Here is a 17,406-nt window from a genome sequence, read left to right as displayed (position 1 = left end):
AGGCGGAGCGAGCTGCGGAGATTACACAGACTTTCTGCGCTGCGCTCCCGGGGCGCAGGAAGACTATAGAGACCGCCTTCATCTGCCAGGAGCCCCCAAACTCGAAAGGCGGGCACGGTAACGGAGGACCTTTTCTACCTAGAGCTTTATCTATTTACGCACGGAGGGAGCCAAGATAGGAGCCGAAGTGGCCGTCGCATCGCTCCCCAGCATCTCCTGTCGAAGAGACCCGGTTCTGAGCAGGGTAAGTGTCCGGCAGTGAACCCACCTCTGCTGCATGAGCCGTTGTCTGACATGTCATGGACTGAATTAGCTCTACTGCTTCTCCAGACCATCTACGTAAAAAGGAAAACTGCCACCTCAAAGGGAGCGTAGCAGTTTGCGATTTGAAATGTTTGTTGTATGATTATTCACGAGCATGACACACACATTATCTGCATCTGCCAGTCACGAGGGTCAACACCACCCAAATCTCTCATTACAGAGAGGAGCAATCTCATAAAACATATGATATGGGAGGCTGTTAACGTGGAGGGAGGATCCAAACCAGTGTCCAGTCTCAGTGCTGCTGCATGTCTGGAAATAATCATACAACTATAAAAACAAAATGTCTTCAGCTTCAGTACAGTCATCCAGGATGTCTCAGAGTTAAAAATCCTTTCCCTTTTTTAAAACATTCCCTTCTGCTCTGCCACTCCCTGGTCCCTGTTTGGGCTAAGGACGTGCTGTTTTTTTGCTGTAAAGAAAGAAATACATTAATACTGAATGTGAGTTTAAAATAGAGTGCTGGGGAAAGGAGACAGTAGAGCTCAGAACAGAAGAGATATACTGTAAGTAAAAATGTTATAAAGGCACACACCACAGGCACAGATATATTAATATTTGGGGGATTTATTGGGTTTGAGGTCAGATTTTATGATCATGCTATTCAAGGTGGAAAAGGTGTGGTGACATTTTCCAGCATTGTAATGTTTTTGTAACCTTGGTGAAGAGACAACTTGCAATATGTAGGTTTTGTGTAAAAATACTATACTATATTCAATACTAGAGATATACAAACACCAGCTTTAGTCCAGTAAACTTAGGTTGTCTTTCAGACTGGAATTAAATAACAGTTAAGCAGTCGTAATGGTCTCAATTGTGATAGGTGATACGGGTATATAATGAGCTATTAGTTCATCACATTGTTGTTTAGATATTTAGAAGGAGAAGTGGTGAACTTGTTCAGTTTTAACAGATCACAGGTGTTTAAATCTAAGGCCAAACTGAGGCAAACAGCAACAGCTAATGATCACTATTGACATTTGTTTTGCTGCACAGACAGAGGAAGAAAGCTTTGACCATTTGAAAAGAAATAGCAAATGTTCTATCATGACTTAAGATCTTTTCTGATACAGTCTGAAGTGTCCTGACGCAGTTAACACCAGCCAGCTGATGCTCCATTTGAGCTAGAAGGGAAGCTAGCTTTTTTCTCATAATTTGATACCTAAAGATCAACCAATAATAATATTAAAATCATATTGCCATACAGTACATGTCCACTGTTAAGTAAGGAAGTTCACAACAGAAAAAGACAAATGTACGGTATATTTTAGGTCATTTAGAAAGTAGTTTGTGTGTTTGTCCACCAGACTCAGTACATATATCGCTAACTAGTCGTTTATAACCCAGTCCAATGCAATCTTTATTAAAAATGTTTGCCCTCTATGTATGTATGCATTTATGTTAAAAAAAAGAAGAATATTGGCTAATATATTGTATTGGTTAATAGAGTTTTTTTTTAATGGCAGACATTTTGACATGTCATGGTAGGAAAAGCACAGGTGTTATTAATAAAATTAATAATAGGTGCATTCCACTTATGAAGGTCCTGTAATAGTGCTTACTAGAATAACTTACTGGGACACATAATGGAACCGAGCCATTGTTAATGTTATCAATTTCACCTGGGCTTTTCCTACTACGACAAGTTAAAATGTCTGCCGTGAAAAAGCTCTATTACTGGACTGATTTTCAACTCTAAAGTATTAGCATCGGTTGTAGAAATACAGTATTAAATAAAATATAAAGACATATATGTGACTTTGAGCTGGTCTGGTTTGAGATCAGTACTCCAACTAACCTTGAATCCTGGATATCTTTTGGTTTCTTTTTAAACACATGTTTATGAACCAAATTCTGCCCCAAACTGCACGTAGAATTGACATGAAGAAACCAAATAATATTGTTTCAAGACAGCTCTTTTGGACAGGGTAGTTTTTTATGTAGGGCCCTGTCCCTCCAAAACTCCAAATCAGTTAAAGCGTTTCAAAAATGTATTGTAGTGTATGATGTATCTTAAAAGTTAAACACTTCATATGATTATTGCAAAACAAAATCACTTTATGTTATTTTGTTGGAAACCCCAACCCGATTTCATTAAAGAAACCACATATTTTGTAACGGATGTGAGGTCAGTCCATGTCGGGAGCAGTTCCTCTCTCTCTCTCTCTCTCTCTCTCTGTCGTCAGATACAGTATGTTTGACCATTACCTCATCCAGAGCAGGCTTTGGATCCTGTGTCATTATGTGCTTTAGGTTACAGACAACAGCTGGGAATTACACCATCAGTTGTCAGATGTATTGTGTGTGTGTGTGTGTGTGTGTGTGTGTGTGTGTGTGTGTGTGTGTGTGTGTGTGTGTGTGTGTGTGTGTGTGTGTGTGTGTGTGTGTGTGTGTGTGTGTGTGTGTGTGTGTGTGTGTGTGTGTGTGTGTGTGTGTTTGTGTGTGTGTGTATTTTGCTGCTGTTTCCTTTCTGAAACTTGAATCCACTCATCTAGTTTACTACTGCTGCTCACCTTTGTCTCTGTACAGGCCTCAGTATGTGTTTGTGTCTGTTGGTGTTTTAAAAATGTGTGTGTTGAGAGGGTCTCAGAGGTTTGCTCTTTGCGACTGTAACACCTGCAGGCCAGACATTAAACATTCAACAACTCAGCAGCATGGCTCCTGAACACTCCTCTAATAATAGAAGCTCTATCTTCACCTTCCAGTTTATAGCCCTGGACTCTGAATTGTATGTGTGTGTGTGTGTTGGGTGATTTTCTTTCTGTAAATCAACTAATTGATTAGTCGAAAAAAATTCTAATAACATCGATTCAATTAAATTAAATTCGGTGACTTTATGAGGACTATGGTTAACTGGTCCTCAGATCTCTGCAGGGTAAATCCAGACAGCTAGCTAGACTGTCCAATCTGAGTTTTCTCTTGCACAATGTTTGTGCAGCGGCTGTGTGCGGAGCTTAGCGCCGCCCATGATGATTGTGATTGGGTTAAAGAAATGCCAATTAACCAGACCACGTTTTCCTCCCATCCTGCAATGCTGGAGTAGCCAGACCCTCCTCCGCTTCGCAGCGTGTGGATGGTCAGGCAAAGCGAGACTATTAAAGTGGTAATTTCCACTGTAAAAGGGTGTTTAAACGTCAACAATAGTTAAATACGTATTCTCCCACGCACATATTTTATTCTATTAAAATTAATTTGGCATTCACATTAGGGCGTAGGATGCAAGTAAGGTTAAGCTGCATCATGCACACACACACACACACACACACACACACACACACACACACACACACACACACACACACACACACACACACACACACACACACACACACACACACACACACACACACATGCACACTGACAGACAGACAATGTGCAGATCAAGTGTGTGTGTGTTTGTGTGTGTGTTGATTTGGATTTCTGGGAAGAGCTGGCCATCATGTTTGGTTGCCAGGATGGTTTTTCCACAGAAGTAATAAGAACTACTTCCATTAGAAGAGATTGAATAGATTAGATCTTTATTGTCATTGTTTTCAACAACAAAACGCAGTTCAGCAGCTCTCAATATGACCGTTAAATCACAGACAAAGAGAAATATAAAATTGAAATAGTAAAATAGAAAATAACAACAAAATAGAAAATGTAAACTATAACAATCAAGATAAATAAACACGATGGGGTGGCACATACAGTATATACATAATGTTATCGGTATTTTCACTCTCATCATCAACTCGCCCCCATATGCACATGCCAAAATCAAACCACTTTCCTTACAAATAACACGGTAACCTGTTTTAATGTCGGTGGCCCTGCTGTTCAGAAAACAATAAGTACTTCATGTTCTGTGTGACGGAACACGTTTCATCCATCTAGTTTACTGGAAGTGCTGATTTTCTCATGAACAAAACAACATTCATGAAAGTGAAACAGCTTCGGTTTTTTTAATGTTTGCATGCTAGTCACAGTCTACGCTGAAGTTTTATATTATAATAAACCGGCAATGTGTGAACATCTTTTCATCATTATTTCATCTTTTCTGATGACATATTTATCCGTTCCAGCGGGTGTGGTTGACGGGACTGTTGTTTCTTTTTGATTGTAAGATAAAACTAGCAATGGTTTCAGCTTGTGCGTTTGGATTTTAATATATTGGTTTTGTGTGTTTATATGAACTCCGAAAACTTCAGCTGTTCAGAGTGAATATGAGGTATTTGTTTGTTCTTGCCCAGTTTCCCACTTACTGTTTCAGAGAAAGGCTGGGAGCTCTGCCAGCTGAGTTCCTGTCTGTTGTAAACATACATGAGTGTGAGAAAAAGCTTAGTTTATAGGCATGCTAGCATTGCTCTGGGGATGGCAGTGCACCACTTTGGTCCTGAACTGAAATTTTTTAACAGCTATTTGATGAATTGCCATGACATTTGGTACACACTTTAATCTCCTCCTCAAGATGATTTGTAATAACTTTGGTGACTTAACTTTTCAACTAGAGCCATCATCATGTCAAAAATGTATCCAATACTTTGCTTTATGATCAAATAAATGCAAAACTGAACATCAACATGTTAGCATTGTCACATGCTGACATGCTAGCTAAGTACAAGTTCACAGAGCTGCTTAGAAAGTTAATTCTTGAATTTGGGAATGATCAAAATATTCACTCAAAATGTATTTGACAACAAAGTTTACTTTTTCTGGAGCTTGCAGTTGCATCTCAGATACCCCTTTTCCACCAACAAGAACCAGGTGCTGGTTCAGAGCTAGAACTAGTGCCGTTTCAGAGTTGGTTCGACTGATGAGCCTCCAAAGAACCGGTTTGCTTTTCCACAGGCTAAAGAGCCGGCACAGAGCCAGGTCTTACGTCACTGTATACGTCTCATCTTTTCAACGTTAGCGTGGCGTCGCCAAACACAAACACACCATCAACAATGGCGGACGTTGCTTTGCTATTGATGTTCATGGCTTGCGCTTCTCGCCTTTATAGCGCAAGAAAGCAGCTCGTTTCCTCCTCTGACCACCGCTGGTTTTATTTAATCGTGTCCATCTTGTTTATCTGATAATTCAAAAATGGCGGTCACAAGTTTCTGTTCGTCTTGTTGGTCACGGTAACCCCGCCCCCAGCTGCTGACGTAAGCGGTTCTTACTTCTGGCCCAGCAATGATTTGGTGCTAGTGAAGAACCACTTTTACTGGTTCGGAGCTGGTGCTTTAGTGGTCGAAAAACAAAGAACCGATTTGAAACTAGGCTCTGGCTCCGAACCAGCACCAGCTCTGCCTTGGTGGTAAAGGGGTATCAGTCCTCATCAGCCAGTTGGAGTTTGCTCAGTTGTCGTTCACTGGTCTTAGTGAGTGAGCCGACTTCAGTTTCCTATTAAAGACTGTGAGATGTGGTGGAACACTTTGGAAAAGAGCCAGTGAGATTATACTTGTAAACATTTTTATATTTAGGTAAATTCTACAGATGATCTTTGGCATGTCTTTTTGATCAGACAGTTTTACAGTTGAGAATGAAAGTAAGAGAGAGAAGGGATCGGTTAAAACATTTCCTGGTTGGACGTAACAGACCGTTGTTTCCACTAACGTGCCATCAACATTACTGCAGTTGTACTAAGTAGGCCTCAGGTGTTACTGTAAATGTTTGTGTGTCTAACTGTTGGATGTTGACCCTAACCCTAACCCTTTCTGAATGATTAATTAGTTCATTCCTAATTTGTGTGGGAGGAGGCTGTAGCGAGGTCACCCAGAATGCCGTGAATCAACACTGAAGCTTGAGGCCGGCACTCGGTTCTCTCTGCTCTAATGTGTCATTATAACCCAGTTAATCAGTCAGGATATCTAATCTGCATCACTCAGATGGTCCTTCTGCTCACTGGACGTAGCCTTGACTTGTGTGTGTGTGTGTGTGTGTGTGTGTGTGTGTGTGTGTTTTTCTGCAAGGACCAAATGGTCTCACAGACAGCCTCTAACGTGAGGACGGTTTGCTTGACCTCTCTTCTTTAAGAGACGGAACATTTAGCCACTAATAATGAGGCTGTGCAGTTTGTGCTGGTGATCCATGTGCTCCAATAAAACTTATAACCACCTCTTCAGCTGGGGGATGCCAGCCTATATCCACGACGTTCCACTTCCGAGATTGCTTCATTGCTGCTGGAAATTCCCCAGGATATCACTCTTTTCGGCCGGATATCCTTTGTGTTGTAACTTTAAACTCCGGTGGATTTCTGAGAACTATGGTTAACTGGTCCTCAGATCTCTGCAGGGTAAATCCAGACAGCTAGCTGGACTATCTGTCCAATCTGAGTTTTCTGTTGCATGACTAAAACAACTTTTGCCTTCCCGAGGTTATTTTGCAGCGGCACCGAGGCTTTGCCCTATGCTTAGTGCAGTGTGACAAAGTGAGACTTACAACAAATTCCTCATAAAAAACTTCTGGTCACTGGCTTTCATTAGCTACACTAGCCATGAAGAAATGCATGTCTCTGTAATCTAAAAGTCTCTTTTTTCAACCTTATACTGACATATAAATAAAATTCCCACGATATTGTTAAATGAACTGCTTCCGTGTCATGATAATACTCTGTTGGAGTTTTGAAGTAGCATTTTCAGAGGCGTTTTTTGTAAAATTGTGAGTTAGGGCTGTACGATTATGGCAAAATAAAATTGATAGTCACGATTATTTTTTATCAATATTGAGACTACAATTATTAATTGATTTTAGGGACAAAATATCTTTTTTGTTATAAACAGAGCACTGCTTTCACTTCCATGTTGTCAGACTTAAATTAAAGTTCTTCTTCATCTGTGCATCTCCTACAAGCAGTATATATATATTTTTTTTTACCCCAAAGAGAATAGCTGTTCACCTTCTGCTTCAGACATTTGATTTTCATTTTGACCGTCTGCTCTACGTTGTATATATTTGTATATTATTACTCTTCTACTCTGGACTCCACTGCGTGACAGCTCCCCAAAAGTGAAGCTAAAACATTTCGATCCCCTCCCCGCTGGCTGGCTGTCAGTTTAGGAAGCGCTTGATTTGATATGTAGAAGAGTTTTCTACGAGCGGAGCACGCATTTTAAACAGTAAATAAATCACAGTCTATCATTTTCATTTAATTGTGAGTAGCCACAATCGTGATCGAGATTAATATTTGATTATTTGTGCAGCACTACCGTGAGTGTTTAAGTAAGATTTAAATGCAGGACTTTTACTTTTTAATGGGAGTATTTCTGTATATATATATATATATATATATATATATATATATATATATATATATATATATATATAATATAATATAATATATATATATATATTTTTTTTTTGTGGTAATGCTACTTTATTCCAGTAAAAAAACAGAGTACTTATTTTGTTCTATAAAACAAGCATTTATTTATTTAACTTATTAAGCATGTTGTGCTACGATATCTCTGTAGAAGCACGAGACGCAGATAGGGATGCATCTTTACAGCAGGGTCAGGGTTTACTTTGTTACCACAGTGACTGCTAGCTGATGGTCTCTAATTAGTTTCCTCCCCAAAACACACACACACACACACACACACACACACACATCTACACATGTACACAGTGTGTAGATCAAGTTTGTGTGTTGATTTGGATTCCTGGGAAGAGCTGGCCATCATGTTTGGTTATCAGGGTGGTTTTTCCACAGAAGTATGAGCTGCTCCCATAATCGGTATTTTCACTCTCATCATCAATTCGCCCCCATATGCACATGCCAAAATCAAACCATTTTGCTTACAAATAACACGGTAACCCGTTTTAATGTCGGTGGCCCTTCTGTTCAGAAAGTGTTTCTTGTAGGTGTGTGAAATAGTCACAGTAAACAATAAGTACTTCATGTTCTATATGACAGAACACGTTTCATCCAACTAGTTTTAGTGTTGATTTTCTCATGAACAAAACAATATTCTTGTGAAACAGTCACACTGACGTTTCATATTATTATAAACTAGCAGTGTGTAAACATCTTTCCATCATCATTCAATCTTTTCTGATGTAATTATTTATCTGTGCCAATGGGTGTGGTTGTTTCTTTTTGATTGTAAGATAAAACTAGCAATGGTTTTAGCTTGTGTGTTTTGATGTGTCTTTACAGCAGGGTCAGGGTCTACTTTGTTACCCCAGTGACTGCTAGCTGATGGTCTCTAATTAGTTACCTCCCCAAACACACACACACACACACACACACACACACACACACACACTCACACACATATTAGCTCCTGTGTTGAGAAGGGGACCACCTGGTCGGCCCCCGGCTCTCAGATTAGCAGAGTTTTAGTTAGTATCACTACAAACAGTCTAAGCCGAGCCGTCTGTTGGACCGTGGCTCTCTGTGGATCTGTCTGTTCATGTTAAAACAAAGTCATCAGTCACTTTAGACAACAGGCTTTTAGGGGATGCTCTTATCCAATGTGATAAAATGCTCTTGAACGCTGAGTGCAACAACAGCATAATCAGTTTAGTCTGATTTGTGAAACAATAGAAAGAGATTACTACTTCTTTGTTCTTTGTCTGTGACTGCAGTGAGTGACTTTAAATCAAACTATTTGTGTGCTTTTGGTTGATATATATAATATTTTGCGACTAAAACCTGCTGGTGAATTGGTTTGCCGAGGCATGTGTTGTTTTCTGGGCTTGGTTTCACATGCGAGTGAGGCAGTGGAAAGAGAAAGTTCAGAGGCAGAGCAGCCTGACATATAATAAACAGCGATATAATAAGTGTAATAAATAATGTGTTTGGCAGAAGGAGAGAACATAATGGTTTAATTATGTGACCGAAAAAAGGGTGCAGTGTGTCACTGAAAGTGGTGGAAGTACATTATCAAATACTGCACTTAAGTTCAACTCTGACGTACATTATTTTAGTATTTTATGCTACTTTGCACTTCTACTTCACTTCATTTCACTAATAAATATTGTCCTTTTGGCAGCTAGGGTTCCAAGTTTCTGTTCACGTTTAGATTTTACATAATAAAAATATGTTGTAAATGGACTGCATTTATATAGCGCTTTCTAGTCTTAACGACTACTCAAAGTGCTTTTACACAGTACAGGAACCATTCACCATTCACCATTCACACACTGACGCCAAGGCTGTCGTACAAGGTGCCACCTGCTCATCAGATAAAAATTCTTGCTCATTTACACTCCAATGGCGCAGCATCGGGAGCAATTCCGAGTTCAGTGTCTTGCCCAAGGACACTTTGACATAAGACTGCAGGGCCAGGGATCAAACCACCAACCTTCCAATTGGTAGGCAACCTGAGCCACAGCCGCCCCATGATGCATTGTTATATATTAAAGAGGCTGTACTTGACATTCAGAACATTAACATATAGCAGCAAACAAATATTTGCTTTGTAAAGATATAGTGGAGTAATGGCGTCCTGAGCAGAGAATATAGTCCCACTCCGTCTGTGTGTGTTGTAACCGGAGCTTCTCTGGTCTTTGTTTTGATAGCCGGTGTGGCCGTCATAAAATGTTTGTATTTCATGCCCTTTGAAAGGCAAGCCAAGTCCACTGTTTTAGATTGTTAGGTAAAGATAAGATACATTTTTCTTTTTCTTTCAGTGAGTGTTAAACTGCTCCCTCACCTAAACTCAGTACAGCAAATGTTTTAGGAAATAAACTGGTGACAAAAGATGTGAATCTAGTGTCACATCAACCAAATCTTCATTAGAAGCGCATCCAAGCTTCTGTGTGAACGAGCTTTTCCTCGATGACTTCATTTAACACGTGTGAAACCAAAGTTTTTTTGGTGGCCGTGTGTGTGTGTGTGTGTGTGTGTGTGTGTGTGTGTGTGTGTGTGTGTGTGTGTGTTACGGAAAGACCAAAAGTGCTGAGGCATAGATTCACTGCCTGTGAACTGTTGTGAACAAATTACCTGCGGAACACATCTGACGTGTTCTCTCTCTCTCTCTCAAAACACCTTTTTATAGGACTTAACAGAAATATGAAATTCATGAATGAAACTGACTCAGCCATTCAACTCAGCCTGAGTTGAATGTTTACAGTTCTTATAGTAAATGATAACAGAGATAAGCAGGTATATATTTTTTTTCAATTTTATTGAATTAGTTGTTAGATGTTTCTAATGTTGGAGAACCGGAGCACCCGGATGAAACTCTAAGAGCTTAAGTCCTGCCTCATATCCAGGTAACCTCCTGCTCCACTGGCCCCTGTCCCTCCATCACGAAGGGCGGAGGCCAGTGGACGAGGTGGAGACGTGGATATGAGGCAGGACCGGAGCTGTTTATGACATTAAGTTTGAAGGAAAAAATCACATTTTCCTCTAAGATGTCTACTATGTCTAAGCTAATGTTTTTTTATTTTATATGCTAATTGTGGGAGAAACACTCGGAGCACCGGGAAAACCCTAACATAGTAGACAGACAACGTTTTACGTACGTATAACACTAACCCTGATTCTGCACCTGCAGATATTGGAGATGGCTTTACACACAGATGAGAAGAACCCTGTTTTCTGTGATTTCATCAGGTGAGCTTTGAAACAGCAGGCAATAGAGTCTTCCAGTGCTGGATCCCCTAAATTCACAGAGACCAGCATGTCTTCTGCACTGCCCCACTTCTTCATACGTCTTTGAAAATGTCCTTGTCGAGGTTTTTGAATGTTTTTGTGGTGGTATGGAAATCGACACCCTCGACTTGGGCCCATGTTTTTTCCAGCAGGCGGTCTATGAAGTCCTCAGGGTTTTTAAGGTTGAAGTCCACTTTTGCTTTCTTGAATAGGCGTGTAAGCAGCTTCTGCATGACCACCTTGATGGACATTTTGTTTCTTGATGTCTTTATTGTTGCGTCCTCACACGCCCCTGCTGACTGTGTTGGTGTGATGTGTGTTGGTGCCATTGATTGATTTTCAATCGGCCTAGAGCTTCTCGACTGTGGCCGCCGACCTTAGTGTTCAGCCACCACCTCAGCATTCCCAGGAAACTCCACATTTTGTTCTGTATGTCAGCATACATGTCAGGATGTGTCCTGTGAGAGGCCTTCTCTCTAATTGCATCTGGGATAATATTGGGCGCCATCCCAGGTGAGATGTGTCTGGAGAGGAGATCACATAGCGCCTTTGTGAATACCAAATCTTTACCAGTGGAAATCTTCTTGAGGTCCCGGAATACAGTGACTTCGTTTCCACAGCGTGCTTTTCCACCATGCTGTGGCTGAAGCAGAGAGTCAATATCATCTTGGAGTGACGACACTGACTGCCCGCTTTCAACTGTGGAGCCCTGGTGGAATTTGGCCTTCAGTTGCACCAGCATACGATGAATCCAAGTTTTGACAAAGCACTTTGCAAAAAAGGTTTTGATCATGGTTCCAATTTTTTCCATGCACAGTTTACGCTTCGGCTTTTGTTCTGCGGCATCTGTCTCGTCCAAACTCTTGGCAATTGACTGAGCAATGTCTTTTGCAAAAGTTGAAATCTCCTGAGAGCTTTCAGATTTTAGTTCCTCATACTCTGCGGCTGGCACTTCGTCCAGAAGAGGTTCAGTAATCTTACTCATCTCCTCCCTGATTATATATTCGACCGCTTGAGCTGTTGTCATCTCAGAGCTGTCCTTTGGTGAGACCTCCGGGGTTCCTGGTTCCATAGCTGTGGTTGAAAACGGTGACAGAGAGCGGACATCAGGGGCTGCCTTCTCTTCATCTTCCACAATTAGTTCTTCCTCGGCGGTCGGACTTTGTCTCTGACTACGTGGTCGAGATGAGCAGAAGATTTTCATCCTGGCTGTGAACGACTTCAACATTTTGCAGGCATGACAAACCATTGCATTTAGTCTTTTGGAGGGAGTGACACGCAATGTGTGCGACTCTGCAATGTGCTCGGTAGTGGAAGAGTTGCAAATATCTGCAACCTCTTTAGCAAGCAAGTTGGTCAATGATATAGAGTTGACACAGGGGACTTGGCCGTCAACGTTCAAAACCTTACCAAAACTCTCAGAGAGTTTGTTGCCGATACTGGACAGAACATTCTCCTCAGAAAAGATGACATTTTGGCTCCTAGCCTTTAACAAGGCTTGTGACAGTGATCTTATTATGTCCAAAAGTAGTTCTGCCAACAAAACTTTAGTGGCTTGATCAGGGGTGCCTAAATTCATCAGCCCCCACTGTTCCTTTGTCATCCTTTTAGAAAAGGATTCGATCGCTGGGAGAATGACATTGATTTCTTCAGTCTCAGGGGTTCCTGATCTAGACTTGACGACTATTACTGTATTATTATTGTCAATCTCCGGCATGTCTTCAGTCTCAGGGGTTCCTGATCTAGACTTGACAACTAGTACTGTATTATTATTGTCAATCTCCGGCATGTCTTCAGTCTCAGGGGTTCCTGATCTAGACTTGACAACTAGTACTGTATTATTATTGTCAATCTCTGGCATGTCTTCAGTCTCAGGGGTTCCTGATCTAGACTTGACGACTAGTACTGAATAATTATTTTCAATCCCCGGGATGTCTTCATACTCAAGGGTTACTGGTCTAGGCTTGACCCGTATTACTGTACTACTCATATTTTCCATCTCTGGAATGTCTTCATACTCAGGGGTTACTGCTCTAGGCTTGACGGCTATTACTCTATAATTATTGTGAGCTTCCATGGTCGACGTCGATGGTCTATTTCGATGGTCGAATATTTCGATGGTCGATTATTTTGATGGTCGGTTATGTCGATGATGGTCAATTATTTCGATGGTCGATTATTTCGATGGTCGATTATTTCGATGGTCGATTAGTTTCAATGAGATCACAAACTGTTCCGTTAATTTAACAAGCTTATGTGCTGCTCACGTCTCACTCACGTCTTGTTTCCAAGGGAAATTCAGCAAGAATGAACTGTGACTCAAATCATCTTTATTTACTGTCTCTGTTCTCATCATAGGATCAAAGGATCAATGACATCAACGGAGTTCTAGAGTCTGTCTAACTGTTCTATAAGCCCCGCCCACCCAAAAATGACTGCTGCTTAGCAACCTTTGCTAGGCACCAGCAGAATTCTTTGGCAGGTTTCAGTAATATATTTTTTTTGATTTTAAAACGTAAGAAAGTGGTTAAAAATGTCCATTTCCCTCTCTCAGAGTTCAAGTAACATCGTGTTTTACTGGACCAACGTTCTGAAGAAATATTCAGTTTACAAAGCAGTTTTCTCTCCATTGTATACACACAAAAAATGGACTATGCACACAATTCTAAAAAATGTTAACCTCCTGTATCAACAACAAGATTCCTGACTGCTAAACAATTGGTCTCACTCACATCAAACCTGTTCAAACTCAATTGGCAAAACACTCCAATCATTTGTGAGAGCATTAAAGAGGCCTCAGGTGACCTGAGTTGGGGGAATGGAGCAGTGAACGAGAACCTGTTTTTTGCAGTCAGTTCAGTCAGCTGAACATTTTACTGTATTACATTAAAAATATATATAAATATACATTATATATATATATATACAGTATACATATTTTTTATTTACCTTTTTATAATTGAGCATTGATTTCATCATTACATCCCCAGGAAGACATGTTGAAACCATATAAAACAACAGTGTTTCTAATCAGAATCAGAATACTTTATTTAGTACACTTACTCTTGTATTCGAGCACAATGGTAAATGCACTTAGTTCTATTCCACCTTTGGAAATATCACACCCTATAAAAAAAAGTGTATATCTGTCCTGAAAAAAACAGAGTGCTGCTGTGTTTTTTCCAACCTCGTTTTAAGTTAATTGCACAGATGGCAAGAATAAAAACCAGAAGCCTTCTTTGTCCGGAGAACCAGTGTAAGAACTTGTGCTATAACACAAGATTATCAGTCCATGATGGGAGTTAACCTCACAGGCATCAGTTGGCTGACAGTAGCTGAAGGTTTAGACACCAGTTTAATCTTGATCTTTGATAGATAGCTTTCATATTGCATGATGTTTATCTGCAAGCCAAAACACACACAGACACACACACAGACACACACACACACACACACACACACACACACACACACACACACACACACACACACACACACACACACACACACACACACACACACACACACAGAGTTCGTTCATGAACATCAGTTTATTTCCACTGAACGTTTTGTTTCTGGTCAGACTGAATGTGTCTCTGAAGCTTTGACAGAAAGATTAAAACAGCCATGGAGGGCTGCGTCTGAGGGCAGTGCAGGAGAACAGCCTGCTGTGTGTGTGTGTGTGTGTGTGTGTGTGTGTGTGTGTGTGTGTGTGTGATACACAAAGATCCCAAAGTGCTGAGGCATAGATTCACTGACCAAAACACAAAAGCCTGAGAACTGTTGAGAACAGATTACCTGCAGAACACATCTGCCTCTCTCTCTCTCTCTCTCTCTCTCTCTCTGCCTCTCTCTCTCTCTCTCTCTCTCTCTCTCTCTCTCTCTCTCTCTCTCTCTCTCTCTCTCTCTCCCCTCTCTCTCTCTCTCTCTCTCTCTCTCTCTCTCTCTCTCCCTCTCTCTCTCTCTCCTCTAGAGGCTGCAGTGCAGTCTTGTATGAAGTACTAGAAAGCAATACTTGAGTAAAAGTACAAGTATCTTACCAGAAAATAACTCGTGGAAGTCCAAGTCACTTTATGATATATATTACTCGAGTAAAAGTCTTAAAGTATCAGATTTTTAGTGTACTTAAGTATCAAAAGTAATTTTCTGATATTAAATGTACTTGTATAGGAAGTAAATGAACCTTATGGCCAAAGGTGTGTAACGTTATCTTCATCACCACTGTCGGGGTGGTCATCGTCTGTTACGTTGGCGGTAGAGCCTGCTTCAGGTGCTTCCATGACGCTATCAGTTATCATGCTTCCTGCTCTTCTTCTTTAGTTTGGCCTATGTTTTTATTTTTTTATTTTTTCCGCTTGGCAACAAACAGGCATTACGTCACCACCTGGAATGGAGCGTGCATTAACTTGCAATGTAGGAGCAATGATTTGCCAAACCAAATTTCTTGTAGTAACGAGTAACTAAGATGCTTAGAGGTTATGTAGTGGAGTAAAAGTATACATTATTTTTAGGAAATGTAGTGGAGTAAAAGTATGCTGGTGCAAGTGGTTTTGACATTTTAAAAAAAAAACACTGTTGCAAAATAAAACACCTTTTTATAGGACTTAACACAGATATGAAATTCATGAATGAAACTGATTCAGCAGAACTTCAGCCTGAGTTGAATGTTTACAGTTCTTATAGTAAATGATAACAGAGATAAGCAGGTATATATTTTTTTCAATTTTATTGAATTAGTTGTTAGATGTTTCTAATGTTGGAAAACCGGAGCACCCGGATGAAACTCTAAGAGCTTAAGTCCTGCCTCATATCCAGGTAACCTCCTGCTCCACTGGCCCCTGTCCCTCCATCACGAAGGGCGGAGGCCAGTGGACGAGGTGGAGACGTGGATATGAGGCAGGACCGGAGCTGTTTATGACATTAAGTTTGAAGGAAAAATCACATTTTCCTCTAAGATGTCTACTATGTCTAAGCTAATGTTTTTTTTTATATTTATATGCTAATTGTGGGAGAAACACTTGGAGCACCCGGAGAAAACCCTAACATAGTAGACAGACAACGTTTTACGTACGTATAACACTAACCCTGATTCTGCACCTGCAGATATTGGAGATGGCTTTACACACAGATGAGAAGAACCCTGTTTTCTGTGATTTCATCAGGTGAGCTTTGAAACAGCAGGCAATAGAGTCTTCCAGTGCTGGATCCCCTAAATTCACAGAGACCAGCATGTCTTCTGCACTGCCCCCACTTCTTACATACGTCTTTGAAAATGTCCTTGTCGAGGTTTTTGAATGTTTTTGTGGTGGTATGGAAATCGACACCCTCGACTTGGGCCCATGTTTTTTCCAGCAGGCGGTCTATGAAGTCCTCAGGGTTTTTAAGGTTGAAGTCCACTTTTGCTTTCTTGAATAGGCGTGTAAGCAGCTTCTGCATGACCACCTTGATGGACATTTTGTTTCTTGATGTCTTTATTGTTGCGTCCTCACACGCCCCTGCTGACTGTGTTGGTGTGATGTGTGTTGGTGCCATTGATTGATTTTCCAATCGGCCTAGAGCTTCTCGACTGTGGCCGCCGACCTTAGTGTTCAGCCACCACCTCAGCATTCCCAGGAAACTCCACATTTTGTTCTGTATGTCAGCATACATGTCAGGATGTGTCCTGTGAGAGGCCTTCTCTCTAATTGCATCTGGGATAATATTGGGCGCCATCCCAGGTGAGATGTGTCTGGAGAGGAGATCACATAGCGCCTTTGTGAATACCAAATCTTTACCAGTGGAAATCTTCTTGAGGTCCCGGAATACAGTGACTTCGTTTCCACAGCGTGCTTTTCCACCATGCTGTGGCTGAAGCAGAGAGTCAATATCATCTTGGAGTGACGACACTGACTGCCCGCTTTCAACTGTGGAGCCCTGGTGGAATTTGGCCTTCAGTTGCACCAGCATACGACGAATCCAAGTTTTGACAAAGCACTTTGCAAAAAAGGTTTTGATCATGTTTCCAATTTTTTCCATGCACAGTTTACGCTTCGGCTTTTGTTCTGCGGCATCTGTCTCGTCCAAACTCTTGGCAATTGACTGAGCAATGTCTTTTGCAAAAGTTGAAATCTCCTGAGAGCTTTCAGATTTTAGTTGCTCATACTCTGCGGCTGGCACTTCGTCCAGAAGAGGTTCAGTGATCTTACTCATCTCCTCCCTGATTATATATTCGACCGCTTGAGCTGTTGTCATCTCAGAGCTGTCCTTTGGTGAGACCTCCGGGGTTCCTGGTTCCATAGCTGTGGTTGAAAACGGTGACAGAGAGCGGACATCAGGGGCTGCCTTCTCTTCATCTTCCACAATTAATTCTTCCTCGGCGGTCGGACTTTGTCTCTGACTACGTGGTCGAGATGAGCAGATGATTTTCATCCTGGCTGTGAACGACTTCAACATTTCGCAGGCATGACAAACCATTGCATTTAGTCTTTTGGAGGGAGTGACACGCAATGTGTGCGACTCTGCAGTGTGCTCGGTAG

The 17,406-nt window shown here is 41.1% G+C and overlaps 1 protein-coding gene across 1 annotated transcript in view; it reads left to right on the top strand.

Moving 5' to 3' along the window:
- Nucleotides 1-3: 3 nt before the first annotated feature.
- Nucleotides 4-17,406, top strand: part of rnf19b (ring finger protein 19B) — a 55,097-nt gene continuing 37,694 nt past the window's right edge. Inside the window, exon 1 of the mRNA XM_028597320.1 lies at nt 4-244. The gene's annotated coding sequence lies outside the window, so the exon portion shown is untranslated. The remainder of the gene's footprint in view (nt 245-17,406) is intronic.

The sequence above is a fragment of the Perca flavescens genome, chromosome 14 (assembly GCF_004354835.1).
Source record: "Perca flavescens isolate YP-PL-M2 chromosome 14, PFLA_1.0, whole genome shotgun sequence".
Taxonomy (NCBI): Eukaryota; Metazoa; Chordata; class Actinopteri; order Perciformes; family Percidae; genus Perca; species Perca flavescens.
The sequence above is the reverse complement of the archived record's forward strand: the minus strand, read 5'-3'. Positions and strand labels throughout refer to the sequence as shown.